The 22,365-nt window shown below is 43.3% G+C and overlaps 1 pseudogene; it reads left to right on the top strand.

The window, feature by feature from the left end:
* The first annotated feature begins 12,922 nt into the window (after positions 1-12,922).
* LOC129478064 (uncharacterized) lies at positions 12,923-12,988 on the top strand (annotated as a pseudogene).
* Positions 12,989-22,365: the final 9,377 nt, after the last annotated feature.

The raw sequence follows: 22,365 nt of genomic DNA, 5'->3' as shown, positions 1-22,365 counted from the left end.
AGTTCCCAGCAGAGATTGATTGCAGGGCATGACCCAAATTTGTAACTGGCCACAAAACGCTGTAAAACAAAGTTCACCGAATACCTTCCAGCTGATTGTAAGTGATTTTTGAAAATGATCTGGTTGTGTTTTTCTTCTTTTTTCCACATAAAATGTCTGAAAAGAACGACTTTTCGCCAAGCTCTGATTTTTGTAACATCATCTATAAAGCCTGACAACACGGACTGCATGGAACTAACTGCAGGTGGTGGCAGCAGCCCGGTCTCGCTAGTGGAGTTTTGTTTGATGGGACATGACTATTTAACAGAATGAGAGCAGAGGGTAGGTGTCCTGGTAAGGGAGGATGAAGAACTGGGTAATAGCAACTCTTGGAAAATTCCTTAGTCTTCCTAGTGGGTCTTTTCTTCATTTGTAAAATGAAAAACAGCATTAATCAAGCTCTGTCTTTGCAGAACCACAGATCTTTCCTGAAAATGGAATAAGAGAGGTTTTTCCAGAGATGCAAAATATAATTAAGTTACTTGAGAGAAGCTTCTCAATTTTAAGCTTTTGCTCACACATGTCTCATACTTTTGACACCTGCTACTAGCTAAAAGTGAATAAGCATCAAGTATGCTAAAGAAAAAATTAAGAACTGTGGTCTTAAAGAAAGAATTTACCTTCTCTGGTGTCCTGAATATATGTAATTTGGTCATATTTTTATCAGTAAAATAGTTCCTGGTTCATACCATGGAATGAAATGGATCAGAAAGTATTTGCTGTAGACTCAGGCATGTCTGGGCCTGCTGGGAGGCCAGTGGATTGTTCCCTCTCAGTGGATTGTTCTATGTCCATGAGGAAGTGAGGAGCTGCCTGGTTAAGAGCTTGTCCTAGGAAAGAGGTAGTGAGAGCCATGAATTAGGGCCAATGGAGCAGTGCTGGGGTAGTAGGGGGGTTCTCTCATTTAGACAGCCTTTTCATTTTGCCCCCAAGCCTTATCCCTGTGTCCCCAGACATGGGACCTCTGCAGATGCTAACAGAGAAGGCACTGATCCCACAAGACATCAGTGGCCTTGGTGCTAATGGCTTCAGTAGCCTCAGGAGAATGGGTCATTGGTACCATTGGTGTCACCCTTAACATCAGTGGCATTGGTACAGACTCTGGCTGTGTTCAGTGGGCTGGGGCATTGACACTGATACCCTCACATCAAATACCATCAAGATCTGTGATACCATCCCAGGACCGTGAGCACTGGAAGTTACACTGAGCATCCCATGGCAGCCAGCAGTAGTGTTGACTTCATAGGGCCACAGGCAGCAGGGCAGCCTGAGAGATATGTGAACCACTTGTTGTGATGTGGCCTGGGCTGGAAGCACAGAGAAACCATCAGTCATTTCATCCTGTTGGCAAGAGGGAGCCATTGAGAGTTTTTGAAGGAGGGACTCTTGGTCAGAATTGGACTTCAGGATGATGCTCTGGCTTTGTAGGGGGCAGGATGAACAGAGGAGCAAGGGAAGATAAAGGCAGGGAGACCAATTGGGCAACTATTTACAATAGTCCACTTCAGAGATTCATACTAAGGGCCTGAGCAAGGCTGAGGCTTACAGGGGGTCATAGCAAAACTGGGGCAGGCACCACATCCAGCTGAAGGGATGTCTTATCGATCCCCAAGGGGCATCTTGACATCAAGTGAGTTTGGGACTCCTGTTCCCTGGGTTTGTGCCACACATCTGGTGACACAAGCCAGAACCAACTGGACAGGCATTAGGGAACCTAGTGAACCCACTGCTACAAACCCAAGCCATTGCCCTCACCTCAGTGCCAAGCTGCCTGCTCTGTGGGGCTGCTTTAGATTAAAAGGGATAAAATATGGGGCAGAAATGGCCTGTAATCCATGGGCAGTAGAGTGCTCTGGTCTCCTGGGGAAACAGCGGGGTCTTCTTTGGGTGTATGAGGTGCCAGAACCAGGATGGCAATGAGGGATCTAGCTCCTGTGCAAACATTGCCTTCCCTTCAACTGGAAGTATTCAAGAGCTAGGCTTAGCTTGAGCTGCTTTTCCTAGAGCTATGCATGTTAAGTGTTGACACAATCCCAAATGATCCCATTTCTTTATTTTCCCTTTTATATTGGGACAAAGGATTATTTTTCTGGCATCCAGAGGATGAAAAATGAGGATAAAAAATGGAAGCCTATTGTTTAGTAGACAGAGACCTGGGCAGATAGGGAGCCAGGAGCCCTAAGCCCTGTTCCTGGCCCTGCTCCTGACTCACTGCATTGACTTAGACATTTATTTGCTCATTTGTACAATGAGAAGTTTGGACTTGGTGATTATGAAGGCCTCTTCCAGGCTACACGCTCTGAGTTTTAGCTTCAGGAGAAGCAGATCCCCTGCTTCTGGTTAAGGAGAAATGTCTTGACCATTTCTGGTCTCTTTGTGAGAAAATATGAGTAGAGGTTGAGAGCTCAGGCTCTGGGTTTGGAACTTGACTCTACAGCAAACAAGTTGGAGCCTTGGGCAAGTTCTTTAACCTGTCTGAGCTTCAGGGACCTCTTCTGTAAAATTGGCCCCAAATACATACTTTGGGGTTAAGATAAACTTTCCATAGATAATGCTTTGAACACAGGGCATGGCATACATGAAGCCCACAATGAATGATGATGGCTGGCGTTGGTGTTGTTTTTGAAAGGACTAAACGTGGGACAAGGCATCCTGCTGCCTGATGCTGGATCCAGAGGGGGTTACTGGCACCTCCTGTGTCTACACCTTTCCCTGTGGAGTTGGGTCTTCATCTGCCAGACAGTCTCCTTTGTCCTCTGCAAGTTGAGGCTCACCAAGGGGAGAACTGCAGAGTTCTCAGGCAGGAAAAATATACCACTTTCTTTTTATGTTAAAGATCCAGTCAATGGACAATGCATAATATCAGAAAATACAGACAAGCAAAAGTCCAGACATGAAGAAAGCATATTTCCACTGTGGTAGGCCAAACAATGCCTCCTTCCCCCATTCCCAGAAAATATCCATTTCCTAATCCCCAGAACCTGTGAATATGTTACCTTATATGGTAAAAGGGACTCTAAAAAATTATTAAGTTAATGATCTCGAGATAGGGAGATTATCCAGGATTACCTTGTGGGCTGAATGTAATCACAAGGGTCCATAAAAGAGGGAGCCAGGAGGGTCAGTGTCGGAGAAAGTGAGGTGATAATGGAAGCAGAGGGAGAGATGGGTGTGTGATGATAGAGCAGAGGTCAGAGTGATTTGGAGCTGTGAGCTAAGGAATGCAGGTGGTCCTTAGAAGGTAAAAAACATAAGAAAATGGAGTCTCCCCTGGAACTTCCAGAAGAGGCCCAGTGAAACTTTTTTCAGACTTCTGACTTTCAGAACCAGAAGATAAATTTGTGTTGTTTTAAGCCACCAAGTTTGCAGTCATTTGTTATATCGTAATAGGAAACTAATACATGCTCCTCCCCCAAACTAATACATGCTCCTCTCCAGTTTGGAGGTTCCTCAAAAAGCTAAAAATGGAGCTACCATATGATCCAGAAATCCCACTGCTGTGAATATACTTAAAAGAAAGGAGATCACTATAGTCAAGGGATATCTGCACTCCCATGTTTCTTGCAGCACTGTTCACAATAGTCAGTATTTGGAAGCCACCTAAGTGTCCATCAACAAATGAATGGTTAAAGAAAATGTGGGACATATACACAATAAAGTACTATTCAACAATAGAAAATAATGAGATCCTGTCATTTCAACAACATGGATGAAACTGGAGATCATCATGTTAAGTAAAATAAGCCAGGCACAGAAAGACAAACATCACATGTTATTTGTGGGATCTAAAAACCAAAACGATTGAATTCGTAGATATAAAGAGTAGAAGGATGGTTACCAGAGGCTGGGAAAGGTAGTGGGGAGGTGGGTGGGTGGAGGAGGGCGAGGGAGCAGGTATGGTTAGTGGGTACAAAATAATAATTAGAAAGAATGACCACACAACAGGGTAACAACTTATAGTTAATAATAATTGTATATTTAAAAATAATTAAGAGTGTAATTGGATTGTTTGTAACACAAAAGATAAATGCTTGCAGGGGTGGATACCCCATTCTCCATGATGTGATTATTTCACATTGCATGGCTATATCAAAACATCTCATGTACCCCACAAATATATACAGCTACTATGTATCCACAAAAATCAAAAATAAAAAAAAAAACTGTCCCCAGCTGATTCCCAAGTGTCCATTACAGGTGCTTGTGCAAACAGCTATATAAAGAAGTATTGTACATTGCATTTAGTTGTTATGGCCTTCAAATCTTTTTAATCTAATACCCTGCTTTTTGATGTCACTGACTTGTTGAGGAGGGCAGGCCAGAGGTCCTGTAGAACGTCCTCCAATCAAGATTTGTCTAGTTGACTCCTTGTGGTATTATTAAGCTTGTTCCTCTATCCCCTGTATTTCTTGTAAGCTGGATACCATATCTAAAGTCTTGATAGATTCAATTACACACTTTGAGCTAAAATACAGCATAAGTGATGCTATATACTTGATGTTGCATCACATAATTTCTAGTTGACCTACCAGACTATTTGCTTTTCTAAAGACTGTCCTTAGGACTAAAACACCAGGTGTTATGTGAGGTTCAGAGGTTTCAGGAAAATGAGTGACTCACTTTGATCTGGGGTGACCCAAGTCCTGTTGAAGAAATACAGCCTACAGAAACCACTACATTCAAGGCAACTGGTTTGCCGGCCTAATGGAGCAGAGTCACAACTCAACTCCAAGGGAGGGCAAACAACAGGAAACAAACTTGCCGACCACATTCAGGCTCATAAATTACTGTGAATGAGCTTGAAGAAAACAAGCAGGTTCAATTTCAACAGACCTTTCCCAACTGGGTGTGCCAACATCTGACTGTTTAGACATCATTAAAATACATTGCACCCAATATGTTTACCCACAGTCATCTCTATTACCTGGGCAGGTCATTCATCAGCTTGTCAGTTTAAATGGATTTCTATAGATAAGTGACTCCCTAATGTGCTGAGAACTTTTGAGGAGAAACTTGTAGTACCAGCATATTAGAAAAATGCAAACTATTCAAAGTCTTGTTTGAGGGAGCATCCCTATTCAAATCAAATGAGGAACAATGATATTTTCTGTCCAAACTCCTATTTCTATTTTAAGCTATTGTCATTATTATTACTAACAACAATAATAAAAGCATCATAAGGGGTTTATAGACAAAACTTCTTTAGGTGAAAATTGTGAAATTGGCATTAATTTCTTGGCGTATGGTTGAACTATTGCATTTTAAATGTGTGTGTGAATGTGTGTGTGTGTGTGTGTGTGTGTGTGCGTGATTTCCATGCATCCTATCCAAACATTTCTCTCACGTAATTAAATGTGTTGATGACATCACAGAAACTGAGCCAATCTTTTGGTTTATGTCACTTTCAGGAGATTTTAACTCTAATTCGAGCTTTCCAAAGTCTGACCAAATTTGAGGTGCTCTCAGCAGGAATATAGTATTTCGAGGGCTCATCGTAATGCGTAATGAGAAACTCTTTGTGTGCAGTGTGCCTGCTCTCTCTCTCTCTCTCTCTCTCTCTGTCTCTCTCTCTCTCTCTCTGTCTTTCTCTCTTTCCTCAGCCCCAAAGCCTAAAATTTAGATGGGTCTTAGTCAGAAACTTGTAGCATAAAAAAGCATGCTTTTGGCAGAGTCCACAAAACAATAATGCTATGTATTTTACCACTGGGGAAAAAAGATAGAAGGAGGAAACTTTGGAAATTAAAGATATAAGCAGAATGAAATTAACCAAAGAATGCTGGATAGATTTTTTTTTTTTTTAAACAACCTTTCTAAAAAACACTGGGAGACAGCATACTCTTCACATCACAGCACTGCTCTTTAGCATGAATTAAAGATGTGGTGAGTCTATGAATGGACATGGCTTGCTTAATGAGAACACCAGATGCCCACATTTAGGAAATGTAAAGAAAGCGAAACCCTTGTAAAATTTTATATATTATCCCTTTCACCAAAATATGAAAAACAGATTAGAGGGAGAAAGGAAAATTTCTTCTATAAATACATTTGAAGAAACACTGGACCAAAAGGAGACACTTGTTTAAATACAACGTTCAAGAGAGAAAAATCGTCAAATAAACAAGAATCCTCACTTTCAACAGGGCAGCTCAAACATTTTGAGTCACCAGGCTCTAAAGCAGAATTGCCTTCCACCCTTCCCTTGGAGAGTGCCTTTCTGCACTCAATCTTCTTTGGCAATCACAAATGTTAGGAATAATAAATAAAAGAAGCCGTAGATCTGGAGTCTTCTTGCAAAGACATGCAGACATTATAAAGACATTTTTATCAAGTGTCTATTGAAATCTATAGGTTTATGTTTGGCCTAGGTCTTTGAATCACTTGTTGCTTTTCTTAGCATGCTTTTTTCCTTCCTTCTCCTTTTAATGCAGCTTGGATCCTTGCAGCTCTCAAATCATAAACAATTTGCCATTTGCAGGGTTGTCATTGAACTATGGAGAAAAACACGCCCTTAGGCTAGAGACCCCTCTCTGAAAGGTCTGGTTGAAAATCTGAGCCTGCAGAGCATGTTCCTGCTACCTTCAGCAACAAGGACTCTAACTGCATAAAGGGAGAAAACACCTTTAATTCATGCTCGATGGTTTTAAGAAAATTAGTGCTCTCCATTCTTGGAAAAAACAACACAGCACAACATACTGTTTCCCTTAGTCCCTTAGACTCAATGATGTAATTCCTAAGATTCACAAAAGAATTTGAACCTGAAACATTGGGTAGGAAAGTCAGTAGGCTAAAGTGGATGGAGAAGTTCAGGTCTGGGCACCTGGTATTTTGCATTTAGTCACTCTTACTAGTTGTATTGTCTTGGGCAAGCCATTTGATTACCCAGAGCTTCTGTCTTCTCATGAGTAAATGGGGATGACAAGCCTGTCCCTTTAAACCTGTCCTCCTGTGGAGTGCCGTCTGGGTCCTGGGGAAATCTTCCAGAGCCCTCTATCCCTATTCCTGGCTTGTTCCTCACTGACTTCTGAGTTGGTCCCCTCTAAACCCAACTGGGAACTCAACTTTGGGACCCAGCCTGGGTCCTGGCTGGGCCCTTTGGAAAGGTGTCCTCTTAGGCTCTCCTGCACCTTGGCACTTGGCTTTCCCTTCAGCTCCGTTTGGCTCTCATCCTGCCTCTCAGCCTCTCCAATTACATCAGGTTGGAACCATCCACATAGCTGGCACTGGTACCTCCTTCCCACCCCATTCTGCTACTTGGCAAATTCTAGCCCTCTGGGAAGGTAGCTTAGTAACATTAGCTAACATTCATAGTACTGGGTCCTTACCGAGCGCTTTAAGTGTGTTACCTCACTTAATCTCATAAAGCCCTGGGAGGCAGATATTATTATCTCTCCTTCACAGAGGAAACTGGCATAGAGAGGTTACCCAATCTTCCCAAGGTCCCAGAGCCTGTGAGGGGTGGAACTAGGACTTGACCGTAGATCAGGGGTCAGCAAAGGGTCAGACAGTAAGCATGTTAGGCTTGGTGGGCTGATTGGTCTCTGTCATAGGAACTCAACTCTGCCACTGTGGCACAGAAACAGTGCCACACAATATGTAAACAAATGGGCAGGGCTATGTCTCAATAAAACTTTGTTTATAGGTATTGCAATTTGAATTCCATATAATGTTCATGGGTCACAACATATGACTACCCTCTTGATTTTTAAAAATCACTTAGGATTATAAAAACCATTCTCAGCTCCCAGGTCACACAAAAACAGGTGGTGGGCTGGATTTGGCCCGTGGGCCATAGTTTGCCAATTCCTGACCTAGGCCATCATTTCTAGAGCTCATGGCCTTCACTGTCAAGTATTATCATCCCCTTTTACAGATAAGGCAACTGAGCTCAAGCAGAGATAGTAAGGAGAGGGTGATCCAAACGCAGGCATTTGGACTCCAGGGTCTGGAGTTTACCTCCAAATAATGGCAAGAGAATGAGGTGTTGCTCTACCTGCTTTTTTGAAGAAAAATGATATCATGAAGATCCGATGAGATCATGCACCTGGCATGCATAAAAAATGCACGTGATAGTTTTTTTTAAAATGTATAAAAGCTCTTATAAACTGTACAATACAAGCAACTGAGATTAGGCTAGCTTCTAAAAACAAATCTCCTAGTGGAAAGTGTGTTAATAGTTTTTATTTATTTTACAAGCATTTATTTAGTACCTAGTTTATGCCAAGTATACTGGGCTCTGGTAGCTATGAAGATGGTGGGTAAGAGAACTAAGTTTAGTGGGAAAAGAGGGACATTCTTGTAGATGACTAGGACCCAAAGGGTTAACTGCTACCGGGAATGGGGTGCTGGTGATAGAGCCACAGTTGGGGACACAAGGGAAGGTGCACTGAGGGGTGCCATGCATGGATGCTGGGAGTTTCGAGGTAAAGGGAGAAAAGACTTTCAGGCTGAGGGAGGATCCTGTGCAAAGGCACGGAGGCATGAAAGATCAACGTGGCTATAGTGTAAGAGGTCAGGGTATGACTGGTAGAAATGAGGCTAGGAGGAAGGTAAGGTGGCTGAACGAGGACCTTTTGGTCAATGCTAATGCCTAGACCTGATCCCTTGGGACCCAGGATGTGTACTAGGAGTACTCAAAACTAAGAGGTATACTAAGGAGAGCCCAAAGCCATAAAATAAAGATGAAGCTGCTTTCCCCGGGCATTCATTTTAATTAAAGATTAGATTGAAATCGTTGTTTTTAAGTGAAAGCAAACAAGAATACACTGAATATAATGCAAAGTTTATATATCTATATTAAAATTAGATATGAAGGGAGGCCGAGGCAGGCAGATCACGAGGTCAGGAGATCGAGACCATCCTGGCTAACACGGTGAAACCCCATCTCCACTAAAAATACGAAAAATTAGCCAGGCGTGGTGGCTGGCACCTGTAGTCCCAGCTACTCGGGAGGCTGAGGCAGGAAAATGGCGTGAACCTGGGAGGTGGAGCTTGTAGTGAGCCGAGATAGCGCCACTGCACTCCAGCCTGGGTGACAGAGCGAGACTCCATCTCAAAAAATAAAAATAAAAATAAAAAGTTAAAATAAAATTAGACATGAAGCATGAGATTTCAAATAAATTCAAAATAGACCACTTTAGGTCCCACCCCACACCTTCACAACCTTCCTGTTAGAGAGGATAAGGTAGAAAGTCCTGAGAGGCAAGTGTTGGGGGATAAGAAGACACTGAAAGTTAACAGGATAGTGACATAATTGGATTTGTGTTGTAGGATTGTAATGCTTGTGGTTAGGAGGAAAGATGGGAAGGGAGATATCATGGGCTTGGAGATCAGTTAGGAAGCTCCCAGAAACTCGGGAAGGAGCAGGACTGAATAGCCTATTACAGGGGAAGTTTGATTTTGTCACTAAGTGTATGTTCTTGTTCCATCAAGAAACAATGAAAAGAGAAAGAGTTTGCTTGGGAGTCAAAAGACCAAGATTCGAACCCCTGATTTTGACTAGCTATGTGACCTGGGGTAATGCACTCAGTCTCTCTGAACTTCATTTTGTTTATCTTCCCAATGAGAAGAACTATACCTCTCTTGCCTACTTCTGAGAGCCTTTGTTTGGATCGTCTAAGATAATATCTATGAGAGCTCTTTGTAAAGGGCTTGAACATCACTGGTGAGTTTCTAGGGAACAAAAGGCCAGAGCTCTTTCTGCTTGGTGACCTCTCCAAGAAAAGGCAATTGCTATTTTTTCCCCCTTCTTCAGCTGTTGGAGCTGCGGATCAATTGCAACCAGGCTAAAAAAAAAAGGTAGTCATACATGATCAGCAAAATGGTCCAAATGATGTCATCCATCAAGATAGACATCGCAATTTGCCAACTATTTTCTCATAAATCAAACCATGGTCCCTCAAGGAAGAGGGGCAGGGCTGGAGGAGCCAGCATGGCAGCCCTTATCGGCAGACCAGATGCAGGGAAGCGCTCCCTTAAGGATACAGTAATTATTTTCACTTGATGGGAAATAAAGAGGGGCACCATGGGAGGGAGCGCTGGAGAGTGTCTGCCTCACTTCATTACTACTCCCCAGGCATGGGACACAACATATGCTTTTCATTGGGAAGCCAATAATTTTGAATCGTGGGACAGGTGAAAACTTAAATGACATTTGCAAACCTTGATTTATTTCTCTGCTTAACTCCGGAACATGCTTTAGACTCAGCTCTATAAGTTTCCATAGATTAGTGGTCAATGTCAAGTATTTTCAATGACATATTCAAGCGTTTCCTGACCCTATCAGTTAATTAAATATTTTCAGTACTAATCTCTTCTTATTGAAATGGTTTCCCTTCCTTTGGTTATGGGTTTGGAAAACAACAATATGAAGCATGTGCTTTATTGAAAACAAAATAACAAAAATAAAAAAGAATACTTCTTCCCCCACGTGCTATTTTACTCACTGGAAATCTCATTAAAAGTTATTTATGAGCTGTTAGGGATCCCATAAGGATTACACCTAATTCAGTCTGTAAAGCTTTTGAGTTTCTTTTACATGAAGGACCTCCTTCCCCATTATTCTACTTTCGTTTGCACCCAAATAAATACTGGAGATTAACGTTTTGGCAGAAGAGGGTCCTCAGTCCCTAACCTCACATCACCCAGGCAAAGTTTAGACCTTCCTCCCCTTTCTGCTGGACCCACTCTGATATGACCAGGGTAAGAGGTCAAACTTGTGGCAATGGATAAATTATCGTTTTTATTATTTTAAATGTTTACTGAAGATAGCGGGGCCATAGGTATCGTTTACATCCCTGGGATTTGTAATCTTTGCGATTAGCCATGTAGTTAGTCCTAATTGACTCTCTGATTTTCTTCTACACCTCCTCCCCCAATTCCCTCTGAAATAAGAAAACTGAATTTTATCAGAATGAGTAATTTCACAGTTCCTTTATAGGGCCTGTATGCCTGTTATTTGCTGTTTCTTAGAACTTGTTCTCAGGTAGCAAAGACTGAACTGCTAATGTAAGTGACTTTTGTCCTTCTAGTCTCTTTAATAAAATATCCCCAATACAAATGTGTTTAATTTCCAAAGAATCTGTTTTGTGTTCATATTTCCAAAACACGGGGAAGAATGTAGTCACTCCAACAGCCAAACATTCAAAATTAGATTTTGGCAGTTAGAAAATTGGCATAAAAATTTAGAAGTAGCCGGGCGCAGTGGCTCGCGCCTGTAATCCCAGCACTTTGGGAGGCCGAGACGGGTGGATCACCAGGTCAGGAGATCGAGGTCATCCTGGCTAACACAGTGAAACCCCGTCTCTACTAAAAATACAAAAAAAATTAGCTGGGCGTGGTGGCGGACACCTATAGAGGCTGAGGCAGGAGAATGGCGTGAACCTGGGAAGCGGTGCTTGCAGTGAGCCGAGATCGCGCCACTTGCACTCCAGCCTGGGCAACAGAGCAAGACTCTGTCTAAGAAAAAAAAAAAAAAAGTAGAAGTAATAAGGACATCGCTACCGTTAACTATCAGATGCCTGATATACTCATGGAACTATTCCCTATTGTTATGATTACCAGTGTGCCTGCTCTCTTTTCTACTAAAAAACCTGGGCCTGTGGATTGCTCATTCCTCTCCAGCTGTCTGCATATTCTTCATATGCCATCTCATCTCTCCAACGGAAACACGAGGCACCAGTAATATCATGTCCACGCTGAACGAGCAAGACACATTGAGTATAAGCCTGGAGTATCATGCTGGCCACCACGAGGATAGCCAGCAGCGGTGTCTTCATGGCCTATAAAATCTTTCCATCTTGGATCTCAAAGCATTTACAACTATGAGACTGAAACCCCTGCCTCTAGCTGTCCATTTGGGCAAGAGTTGGTGCTACCGAAAGAAGACGAATGGCTGCATATTTTAGGAAAGCGTATGTTTTTTCCTTAATCTCAACCATCTGGAGATTTTTAACATTCTATATTCTTTACAGAATTCTACAGAAGAGGTCAGTTTAATTTTTTAAGAGTTGTTTAAACATCCCAAGTAACAATGTAAGCCCCCAAACAAGAACTGGTTCTCGGGCTAGACCAGGGAAAAAGCACATGGATTGTTCGTGTGTTTAGTCTAGTACGGCGGATCTCCTCCTTGGCTGCACCTGAAAGAAAGTGACGGCTGAGTCCCACTGACCTGTCTTCCCCATCCCAGCATCGTTGTTTGGTTTTGTCTCATTTTGTCTTTAGGATCTACAGGTGAGGCTAATGTGGCAGCGGGGCTCAAGAACCACCAGATGAGAACTATCTGTGTTTGATGATAAGGGCAGTCTTGGATGTTACCCTCTTAGTATTCTCAGGGCTCTTCCCTGCTAGAATTAGAAACAGAGGCTGGGAGCAGAGGCTCATACCTGTAGTCCCAGTGCTTTGGGAGAGTGAGGCAGGAGGATTGCTTGAGGACAGGAATTCAAGTCCAGCTGGGGCAACATAGCCAGACCTCCGTCTCTACAAAAAATTTTTAAAAATTAGCCTGTATTCCCAGCTACTTGGGAGGGTGAGGCAGGAGAATTGCTTTAGCCTGGAAGTTTGGGGCTACAGTGAGCTGTGATTGTGCTGCTGCACTGCAGCCTGGGCAACAGAGCAAAATCCCAACTCTCAAAAAAAAAAAAAAAAAAAAAGAAACAGAATGAACCTACGGACTCTGACTCAGAGTTGTTGCTCATTCAGCCCTGGTCATGGGTTGAACAGTGTCCCCTGCCTCTCCTGAGAAAAAAAGTTAGAGTCCTCTTCTCCAGCACCTGTAAATGTGGCCTTATTTGGAAATAGGGTTCTCACAGTTGATCAAGTTAAGATGAGGTCATCAGGGTGGGCCCTAATCCAAAATAATTGTGTTCTTATCATAAGGACAAATTATCAGTGTTACAGTTCTTTTTGAACTTGTCTAGCAGGTTTTCTGGTTTTTACCAGAACTTCATCCCAATACCCCCCAAAAAGGGGCACATTTTGACACAGAGACAGACACGCATAATGGGAAAATGCCGTATGAAGCTGAAGGCAGAGATTGGGGTGATCCTTCTGCAAATGAAGAAACCCCAAAGATCGCCACCAAACCACCAGAAGCTAAGAGGGAGGCATGGAACAGATTCTCCCTCACAGCCCTCAGAAGGAACCACCCTGCCGACACCTTGACTTCGGACTTTTAGACTCCAGAATCGTGAGACTGTAAGTTTCTGGTGTTTAAACCACCCAGTTTGTGTACTTTGTTATGGCAGCCCCAGGAAACTGATACACCTGGTGATTCAATTCAATGCACCTTCAAGGCCCAGGCAGTTGAAGCCTAGGAGATGAGGCCTCACCCTTGAACATACGCAGTCCACCTTAAAGAGTGGCAAAGTGAGGACTGCAAGCTGGTGGTGGCATTTGATCTGAGCTTTGGAGGAGGAGTGTTTTTTTGATGAGTGAAGGGAAGCAAAGATATGGAAGTAAAGGTATTGCAAAGGGAGGGGCTACCTCTGCAGCAAGTCAGGGGGTCTGATGGAAGGCAAAAAAAGAGCAGCCTCTGCCTTGGAATCAGCAACAAATCTTGTACCCTGAGACTGTGTGCGTGTGTGTGCATGTGTACTTGTGTGTTGTATATTTTGTGTGTGTGTGTGTGTGTGTGCATAACACAGATTGCTTCAACTTGGGAACTTGTCTGACCGATCCAATTTCTCTTCCACAGACCCAAACTCACTGCTCCAAGCACTATCCTAAGTCACTTGGCCCCGAAGTGTGTGTGTGTGTTGGGGGTTGGGAGTTAGGCCAAATTGAAAATAACAAAAATAATGTGAGCACCCCTAGAAAGCATATTCTGAATGAAGCACTCTGTTAAATCACATTTGCTCCTATGATGATCCAGTGGATCTCGGAGGCTATTCTTATCCCCATTTAATAGATGAGAAAAAGACAAAGCTCTAAAAATGGAGTCAGAGCTCCATGGTTGGATCCTACATGTTTACCGCTACACTGTATTGCTCCCTAGCTTATGCCTGGGGATTACTCCTGGGGAGGGGTGTGTGAAGGGAAATGGAGAGATGAAGACTGACTTAAAGCAAATGCACACCTTCGCCTGACTGATGCAGAGATACAGGGGTTAGAGCAACCTGGGAGGCTCCATGCCTGTGTGGGCGCACGGCTGACTGCTAACTGTTTCCAGTCCCCCTTCTGACGGTTCCCCGTAGGCTGGAGAAATCCACTCAAAGCAGGGTGTGCTCTCCGATGGAAATCCAGCCTTGTTCTTCCACTCAAGTACTATAGGGGAAAGCAGAGAAGGGAAGGGAAAGACACGTAAAAAGTTTCAGCATGTGAGTAGCATTTGCAATGTAATCTATGTGTTCTGAGCCAAGTTACTGTACACACTCTGGGGAGAATTACAAATAAATGACGAAACATTTTGAAACATGGCTTATACCTAATTAATCATGGAACTTAAGGAACAAAGAATGCATTTCTTCAAAGTTTTCAGCATTTTCTCTATTAAGCGGAGGAGGTGGGGGAGGAGAGGGAAAATCTCCATGCCCTGTAATGGATACACTATGCACTTCGTTTGGGGGAAAGAATCTCTTAATCTTCTTTGGCCTCCTGCAACCTCTGAATCCTTACATCTTTAATACTTCATGTTGAGCATTTTCATATTAAAGGAACTGAAAGTTTCCAGATCATGAAATATTCCTTAGCTTTTTGTCTCTTGATCCCTTCGCCCAAACAATACCGCTTTTGGAGATTATGAGATCACCAGGCATTTCTTAAGTACCCATGATATTGTGCCCTGGGATTCCCGTGTCCTTTTTCTATGCCGCCGCCACCCAGAGACATCTGTGGGCATGTCCCGCTTTGAAGGCAAAGCTTTTGTGCTATGTCCATGTTACTCCATATGCCCTCCGACTCAGGAGCCTTGATTTCCTCATTTGTAAAATGGGGATAATAATAGATAGCTCATTGATTTAATGTGAATGTTAAATAAAATAATGCCACAAAAGAACTTAGCCTAGTGCCTAGAACATAACCAGTCAATAATGGAGTGTGTGACTGAATTTTCCAGATTCTCTTCCTATCCATGGATTTGACCGAGTCCCATCTTGCAAGGCCATCCAAGGCACTTCTTTAGAGCCCTGTCTCACCAGTAACAGAGGTGGGAGTCAAAGCTGACTTTGCACTTGGTAGCCAGTGTCTTCACTGCTCCTATGGGAAGCTAGAGTTTCACTCTTTCCCCTGAATTTTCCCACAGTCATTCCATGAGCTAGTTATGGACACAACTTAAGGGGAACTGGAGATGCGCGTCTGTTTTCATTCCAAACAGTGTCACTGATTCACAGAATGACTTTGGATAAGCTGATCAGGCTGCTTTAATGCAGGTTCTCCACCGCCCCCACACACACCTTTGTTGAAAAACAACCAAAAAATAATATATACTGTATTAAAGTATTAAAGGGGTTGTAAATAAAACCTGAAGCCTGAACTCCTTCCTTCCCCAGCCCCATGTAAAGAATGAGAAGGAAGAAGATACTGGAGTCTGGGGTTCAGTGGTAGGACCCAAGTGCCAATGGAGGTGGTGCCAGGGGCAGCATCATAACCGGATTGTGCCCAAGGTCTGGTGTCAGCTATGTTCTTTGCCCTCTAACCTCCCTTGGTTCCAGCTCATTTTGCATCTTAGCTCTCCAGCGTTTCTTCAGACTCTGTAAGCTGCCCACATCTTCCCTATATATTCCTTTTCTGCTTAACTGTCACTGTTACTTTGCTTGCAAACAAAAACCTAGACTGAGAAAAAAAATAAGATCTTCTCAGCACCTACTGTGAGCCAACTACTTTGCAGGTTGAGGAACTGAGACACGGAAAGTTAAGGTAACGTGCCTATGTCACCAAGCTAGTTAGAGGTGGTACTGTGATCTGAACCCCCATCTGTCTACATTTCCATTAAGTTTTCTCAGCAAAGAGATACTCCTGAAAAGTAAACCTCCAGTCCATAACCACCCACATTTGCATTGAACTTGCCTCGTAGCTGGGGCCTTTAGAGGGTTGTAGTTGTGACCAAGACACACATTTGCATTGAACTTGCCTCATAGCTGGGGCCTTTAGAGGGTTGTAGTTGTGACCCAGACACACATTTTCTTCCCCCACTCCTGTCTTAACTTGGTGATTGTCTGTTGTAAATTGCATCGAAAGTGATATGCCTTTCAGTGCTAAGAATCATGGGTCTGTGCCTATGAGGTAAAGGGGAAAGGGATCCAAAGAGTCGAGCAACATGAGTTTGTGTCTTCTGTAACAATTGTGCATTGCTTGTGTGTGCTGCTAATTATTCCTGATTCACATGCCCTCAGTTGATGCTTTTGGAAATTAAATGGGCATGCCTTGTATGGTGTGGAGAGAGAGCCTTGCTCATTTCTTATGCCTGCTATTGCTCCAACAAGTGGCATCATCCTCACTTCCTGACATCCCAACATGGGCGGTCAGATGTTGCCGTCTGCTTTCAGAATTACAAACCCACCCACTTGTACTTCTCTGCAGGAGTGAGGTAGCTTGCCAAAGAACGGGAAGCCACCAGAGTGAACATCATGGAGCCATTGACACCACGTTCTGTTTCTTAACCAAGGAGGAGGCTAGCCACTCTCTGGGCACCTAACTTGCAACAGTTCCCCTGGAGATAGACCCACATAAAACCATTGTATTCTTGACCTCACTCCAGCCTTTCTGCAGAGCATCGGTCTGGACAGAACTGGGTCATCTTGCTTCTTTTCCACTGACTTTTTAGGAAGCCAGTTATTGAAGATCCAGGGTAATAAAAGCAGCTTGAACTTCATTACCCTCTCTCCAGCATTAGATACTGAAGGCCACGGTCAGCGATACTGTGTATAAAATACGAAGCAGAGAATTAAATGCAACTTGATGGTACATGTTGTACCTCAATGAAAACAAAGGCTCAGGAACACTATTTGTGAACGTGTTACCCAATAAAGTGTTAGCAATGGAGCTCGTAAAGCTGCCAGCCAGATATAACCATTGCGTGGAGCTGCGTTCAGTTGGGCTGGACAGAGAGAGTGAGGTCTGTTCCCTTTATCACAGTCACTGGAGGTTTTTATTTAAAACACACGGAAGAAAGACACTTGGGTTTGGCATCAAAATGTCTTGTGGTAAAGGAAAAAAAATTAGAAATATCCAAAAGTACTTAAAAAAAATCTAGGGGAAAAAAAAACAGATGTGAAGAAATAAAGATGAGCTGACATAGGGTGCCGCGTTAGCTGTTTAAAGTGATGGTGAAAGCAGAGAGCAACGGGCTTTCTCCACGGCAGCTGATAGACACGAGCAATTGAGCAGTTCATACCCTCTCTGTTGTCCCTGTCACAAGATTTGTAGGTCATTCTCAGCCAGCCACGGGGGCTAAAGGGCACAGGTCGTGACCTGCTGATTTACCAAAGTATGATCAACTCACACAAATTATAGGCATAAGAGAGGCCTGACAACTTCAATATGATGCGCAATGAGCACAATTATTTGTGACATGTGAAACCAGTGTGAGACCGTAATTCTGTCACTGCATGACAAGGCATTATTAGCCAGGGCAAGCAGCGGCTTGAACCAGGAGCAGCTGGAGGAGAGGCAGGGAAAGAGAGAGGGCTCCATAGGGGAAGGCCCGTGATGGGCTTTCTCTCCCAGAGTGGCAAATAGCAACGGCCCCTTTGTGGAATGTGGAGCCGCTCAGGAGGACGAAGTCGCCCGATTGCTATCTGGTCTGGTGGATAATAAAGGAGCGTTTGGTGGGAAGGGCAGAGGGGAAAGCACACCCTGCGGGCCTGTGGCTGTGCACAACCAAGGTGTCTTCGTTGAAATCGGGCGTGGTATTTTTCATGAGGCCAACTGGGATGTTGTTTCTAGTGGGCCAGATGAGGTGGAGTCAGGGATGACTGGGAAGGACAGAGTTTCTCCTGCTGAGCAAATGCCTCTGCTCCACCAGGCTTCCCTCCTGTCACATCCTGCCTGGAATGTGCAGTCTGACTGCTGGGTGCAGGAGGAGGCAGATCTCAGGTCCCCTGGGTTTTCCCCTGTCGTTAGAGATCTTGCTTCCTGTACCATAGTGGCTGGGCAGCTCAAGGAAAGTGCAGGTATACACCTCCCTTCTGGTGATGGCCATAGAGGTTTCTGCCTAAGGGTATAGGACAGGAAGGTGGCTGTTCCCAGCAACTGGACCCAAGTAAGGCAGGGCTTCCTCAGGCTGAGCATGGAGGTCATGGGACAGGTGGGCTGCCAACGAAGCTTTCCATAAAGGGAGAATCTGGCCTGTGTTCTCCAGGGTCTCCTGCGGAGGGTAGCAGCTACATTTTGGGCCTTCTCCTTGGCTCAGTGACTTTAACCCTTGTGTTGAGTAGTGGATGGCCCCGTGACATGCCTTCATGTGGTCAATCAGTGTTCCCTGAGCACCTACTGGGCATCAATCACTGCCCAAACCACAGAGGATCTGAATGCGAAATGCTTCTGTCTGCCTGTGAGAGCTCTCTGTCAATGAGGGAAGATAAGACAAAAACAAATAATTAGAATACATTATGTGAACAGGTACATGCATAGGAGTCATGGCTGTACAGGGAAGGCATGGCTGACTTTCTCATATCATTCAAGTATCTATTCAAATACCCCATGCAGAAAGGGCCATTTTGACCACACCATCTAAAATAGGTCTTCTCCCTCTCAGCCTTTACCTCCCTACTATTCTTCACTTTCATTGAATTTCTGAAGGCCTGAACCAAGAGCATGTAAACCAAGGATAATTAGCAGCACATACAAATAATACAGGGTGGCTACATAGAAACCGTTCTCAGCAGAAGTCAGTACTTGACATTATATTATTTATTTTTGATTATTTATTATTCCTCTTATTGCAATGTAAGCTTCAAGAGGGTAGGGACTTTGCCCTGCTCCCCTCAGAATCCCAATTGCCTCTGCAGTGATACCCATAAAGTACTTGCTCAATAAACATGTGTTGAATACAGAAATGGCAAACTTTGTTTTAGGTGTTCTTGCTTTTACATACATTGACCCGTTAAATCTTCCCAGCAACCTGAGGCAAATCAGTTATCTATTGTTGCATAACAAATCATCCCAGAGAGTAAGGCTTAAAATAACAATATTTATTATTTCTTACAATTCTGTGGTTTGGCTGGGGTTCAGCTGGGTCAGTTCTTCTGCTGGTCTTGCTTAGGGTCTTTCATGAGGCTGCATTTAGTTTAGAGTTTGGTCAAGCCTTGATGTTCAAATGGTCATTCATCTTCAGGGAATCTGATCATTCATTAGTCTAGGTTGGACTTCCTTAAAGCCTGGGCCCCAAGGGAGAAGAAGCAGAAGCTTAAGGCCTGGGCTCAGAGGTCTGAGAATGTCACTTCCTCCCCATTCTATTGGCCTGAACAAGTCCTGAGGCCAGCCCACATTTAAGGAGAGGGTAATAAGTAGACTTCTCCAAAATTAAAGCAAGGAGTGGTGTTCATGAACAGGGATGGGGAATTGTTGACAGCTATACTTGGAGACTGTCTACTATACACTTGATCTGAGTCAAAGGGCCAAGAAGCAATAGGACTGTCTACTATATTATAATTAACCTTGCTTCACAGTGGAGAAACTAAGACTTTGAGGGATAAAGAAAAGTGCCCAAGAGCACAGAAGAAACGAGTGGCAGAACTAGGATGTCAATTTCAGAACAGTCTAATTTCAAATTCAATGCTTTTGCTTACTGATGACTGTTCTTAATAGCTCTTCTTGAATCTCACATGGTAGACTGATAGCCCCCATGGCCACCCCTCTGCTTTTTTACTTTCTTAGCATAGTGGCCAGCGTTTAGGGAAGGATAGAATAGTATAGACCCAGAATTTCTTCCAGCCTCTACAACTAATTAACTGTATAAGTTTCTGAACCATTCTGAGTGTTTCTTCCTTTTCTGTGAAATGGGATAGTAAAGACACCTGCTACACAAGATTTGGCGGAGGCTTTAATGAGACAATATAAGTAAGGTACTCTGTACAATGCAGGCACCTGAGTTTTAAGGTGCCACATGTGTCTCCAGCTGAACCCAAAAGGAGCCTTCACAGACTAGTTTCGTAATTGTATCGGGTCATTGAGCACACACCCACATTTAATTTTAATCCAAAGATATGCTCTGAAATCAGCAAGACTGCTTCTAAGGAGCTGGCTTGGTCTAGGATATGGTCATCACACTCATTGCTGTGAGACTCTGACTAGTTGTCCTGACTTCCTGTACCTATAGCTATAGAGAATGTTCCACCAAAAAGGGGGATGAACAGAAATATATGTAGCTCTGAAGGTGGAATTTAAGATAGGTATAAATCTAAGTTACTATCAGAAAGCTAGAGGGATAAAATGAACAAATATCCCCTGAGGACAACTTGTGCCTCATCCTGGGTGCCCGGGATTAGTCAAGACTCTTCAGGTTATTAGAGATGACATGCCAGCACTGATTCCAGCCAGCTTAAGCAAAAGGGGGAATTAATGGTCGGTCATGGCTGGACTCAGGGGCTTATACAGTATTGTCAGAAATCACTCATCACCATCGCTCAGTTCTGCTTCTCTAGTGCCCTCTGTTGTAGCCAGGCTTTTTCCTGGGCAGCCTTTGATTTGCCTCTAGTTCTATGACCCACATAGTAGCTTCCTTCTCCTCCTGTTTCATGTACATACACCAAACTATAATTGGCTGAGGTTGAGTCAAATGTGCTTCTTGACCAATCACAGAGTCCTAGAAAGTGGAATCTGTTTGGCTAGCCTATGTCAGGACTCACAAAGTAGAATCTAATTGGCTAGTTTATGTCAGGGTTCACAAAGTGGAATCTAATTGACTTGCCTGTCAGGGCCCCCCGTGAGGCCCAGGGGCAGGACTTCTGTGATTAGTCCCCCTGTGGATGAAGGGACAGCTCTGCCGAGGAAGTGGGGGTACATTTAGCAAGTTGTCCTGAAGGCAGTTCCAATGTCGCTAAGCTCTAGATTTACCAACATCTCTGGAAAAAGACATTTGTAAGTGTGAACACAGTCCATGTAGCTGCTCCTCTGTGGTTTGGGTGAAGGGCATTTTGCTATTGATAATCCCTTTGTGCCCCACTTGCTATGTTTATTTGTGGATATTTATTTTCCTACAAGTTTAAGGAAGTACTAAAAATAAGGATATAACCATCAACCAAAGTTCCCAGCTTCTAATTTAACAGCCAAATGTCACAACATTTATTTTGCATCCCCTGGATTAACCAGCTCACTTAGTAAGCCAACATTTGTGAAAAAGATTGTATTTCTTTTATTTGTTCCCAAATGTTTCCATTGTATACAAAAATGAGACAGTGTTCCTTTTGGGGAGAAGTTTCTACTTTGGGTTTAAACCAAACAAAATAATATTTAAGGAAACATTAAATAAATTATTTATCATGTTGGTCAACGTTTTGGGGAATATAGCTTAGATAAACATATTTTTAAGGTCAGCCACTCTAAGGGCTGGGTTTTATAAAAACAACCTCTAAGGAGCTTTAATAAATCTTTTAAAAAGAAAAAAAAGTCAAGCACTTGTTTTCATTGCTGAATCATTTCTATTGCTAAATAATGGCCATTCATGAGGTAAGCTTCACCAGGAGGTCCCGATAGCCACAGTGAGAAACTCACATATTATGAAAAATCTGGGTGATGGCAGGCACTGTTGGCCATGCTTAGATTTCTGTTAAAGCAACCGAGTCCTTTGGTTGCATTTTAAATCAGATCAATGGACAGAGCTATCTGATTTGGGTCATAAAACTGTCAAATGAAGATAAATTCGTTCCTAGTCAATGGGAGACTTCAGGGTAGAAGTAGAATATATGTAAGCAAGAAATAATGTATTTCTATTCCCTCAAAATAAACAGGATTACCAGATTCATTGAGTGCATTTAATTCACCTCCTGGGTCTTCCATGTCTTCAAATTACAGCCAAAGGCTTCTTTTGGACTCATTTCAATAGAAGTGGTATTCCTAATGGTATTCCTCAGTCAAAGAGGGGTATCGGGAGGAAAGGAAGTTTGGATTAGAAGAAATGGAAATGGAAGGAGAGGGCCAAAGAGACCAGTAAGAAAGGGAGAGCACTAGGAGAGGAGAGGCAGAAACAGGACATGGAGAAAACCCACCTTCGCAGGGACTGGGGAGAGACCAGCTTTGAGGCACTGCTCACTGTGGCTCTGGTTTCATTTTTGGAGTGGTTAGTAATCTGCCTGAAACTTGATGGGCTCACATGACCAGTTCTTATCTATGCAAAGAGGCAGTTTCCCTGGTTCTGGTCCCAGTTCCCCATGGTTTTGAAAGGAGAGCTGGGGC

This window comes from Symphalangus syndactylus, chromosome 2 (assembly GCF_028878055.3).
Source record: "Symphalangus syndactylus isolate Jambi chromosome 2, NHGRI_mSymSyn1-v2.1_pri, whole genome shotgun sequence".
Classification (NCBI taxonomy): Eukaryota; Metazoa; Chordata; class Mammalia; order Primates; family Hylobatidae; genus Symphalangus; species Symphalangus syndactylus.
The sequence above is the reverse complement of the archived record's forward strand: the minus strand, read 5'-3'. Positions and strand labels throughout refer to the sequence as shown.